The following is a 2,140-nucleotide window of genomic DNA, read 5'->3' on the forward strand; positions in this document are numbered from 1 at the left end:
TCACCCCCCCAAAAAAATAATGGATAGGAAAGGAGATTTGTTCTTCTTCTTCTTCTTCTTCACAGCCCATCAAAAATCATCTCTTTGATATTGGGAAACGAAGATATCAAGTTTAAGTATCAGCAAAAGCTTTCTAACAAAAAGCTTTCTTCTTGAAAATATCCACCATTTTTCTTGAATCTGTACCATGGTATTCTCCCTGGTGAAACAGGGTGTGGTTTATGTTTTCCAGTTATTTCTTTGAAATTTTCTGTGATTGTTTTTCTTCTATTTGTTCTCTCTTTTCTTTTCTTTTTTGAACACAGAATATTATATTAATTCTGAATATTAATAGCTTTTAATAAATATAGTACTTTATGTTTGACGAGATGCACTGCTGTTCTCTGGAGCTGATTGATTTTTGTTTCTGAGATTTTATTTCATGAAGTCAGTGTTGATTGCATGAATGCATCCAATATTTTTTCTGGTGGTGTCTCTGATGTTTTTTGTCTTATCTGGTTCTATTGTCACTGTTCTTGGATGGAGTAGATTCATGGTTGCTTGATTTCAGATTCACTGCAGCAGCTAAAATCAGTTAGCAGAAATCATATTAGGGTTACATCAACTTTCGTGCCGCTGTACTTTTTTAATTTACATAGATATTTTAGGATTTATAGTGTTACCTTTGTTTAAGAAAAACACTAAGATGTTACTGTCTCTTGATTATATATATGTCTAGTTTCTTTGTGTATTATAGTGCTATTTCAAATGATTGAAGCTCTAATTTTGTGAAAATATTACAATTTTTTGGTGTAATTTTTAATTTATTTACGTGGCATCGTTATTTGGTGTATTATACTGTATAACATTTCTGAATATGCTTGTGTACCTTGTTTTCCTATAATCATTATAAATTCAACCATGATCAAGAAGCTTGAAATGAATCATGATCATGGACTTGGACTATCCACTTTGTTATCTTTAGTTGTTGTAGAGTCACCGATATCCATTGTGTTTAGTTTGAACTGATGACGTTGAATGATTTGTTTCTTTGCTCCTATGCTGAGACATCGATTGACCAAGGAATTGCCTACGTGCTGATGCTGGTGGCCTTAGTCCTCACCTATCTCATCCACCCCTTGGATGCTTCATCACCCTACAAGCTCTTCTAAGCCCATTCATGGACTGAATTGATGGATTTGTTAGGGAAGGGAGTGGGCATGTTTGGATTGGTTGTTCATTTTGTTTGAATCTGTTGTGGTTTGGGATTTGAACCTCTAGTTGTGGCAAGTTGGTTGTTGAAGAATATAGGCTCTTACAGAGGATATGGAGCAATATTTTAAAGGACCAATGCAAGCTTTTGATTCTGCTACCATTTATAGTGTGCAGTGACCTTAATGTGTTTCTTATGATTGATGCATGGCGTATTTAAAAGAAATCTATATACTTTAGAATAGAAGCTCCTACTGACTTGGGTTGTAATGATAGTTGTTCAGTTTTCTACTGTCTATCATATTAATTTCCCTTGCAGTGTTTGCTTTTATAATCTAGTGATTCCAACATATGCATGCATTCGCTTGTCAAGATATTGCTTTCGCCGCGGACGATTGATGTTGTTAGCTATGGAATTATTCTACTACTGGTTCTTTTCTGCTGGCATAATCTGGCTAGAACCTTCCTTACGGCAGATCCTTGTTGCGCCTCTTTTGCATTTTGTCTTTGATACTTAATAAATTCCTTTTGTCTAGGTGTTTGGATGTCTTTATGAAGTATGTATAAACCCAAAAACTGTTGCAAAAATTGTTTTAAAATAGTCATATAGCAGTAATTGAATGGGCATCTTACCTGATTTTTATTCATTATGTCTATATGAAATGGCAGCATTAATGGATGACCATTCGATTTAGAAAACAGGTTGAGGATGATAGTGTTATTTTGATGATTAACAAGCAATAATCGAGAGTATGTTATAAGTTAATTCGATACTTCATTTATAAGTCTGTTACTCTCAGTATATTTGTATAACAAGTTAAAGATGCATTTCATTGTTTACTTGGATGAATCTAACCTTGAGTTGCAGCAAAGTGTGGATTGAGTCGACCCCAAGGTTGATTGGGTCGACTCCGGCACATCAGGAAAGCATTTGGCACACTTCTGCAAA

General features: G+C 34.5%; 1 pseudogene; it reads left to right on the top strand.

The window, feature by feature from the left end:
- The first annotated feature begins 462 nt into the window (after positions 1-462).
- On the top strand, positions 463-1,395 carry LOC149753252 (arabinogalactan protein 16 pseudogene; annotated as a pseudogene).
- Positions 1,396-2,140: the final 745 nt, after the last annotated feature.

The sequence above is a fragment of the Phoenix dactylifera genome, chromosome 6, assembly GCF_051530095.1.
Source record: "Phoenix dactylifera cultivar Ajwa chromosome 6, Ajwa_hap1_PhDact_Kaust_v1.1, whole genome shotgun sequence".
Taxonomy (NCBI): Eukaryota; Viridiplantae; Streptophyta; class Magnoliopsida; order Arecales; family Arecaceae; genus Phoenix; species Phoenix dactylifera.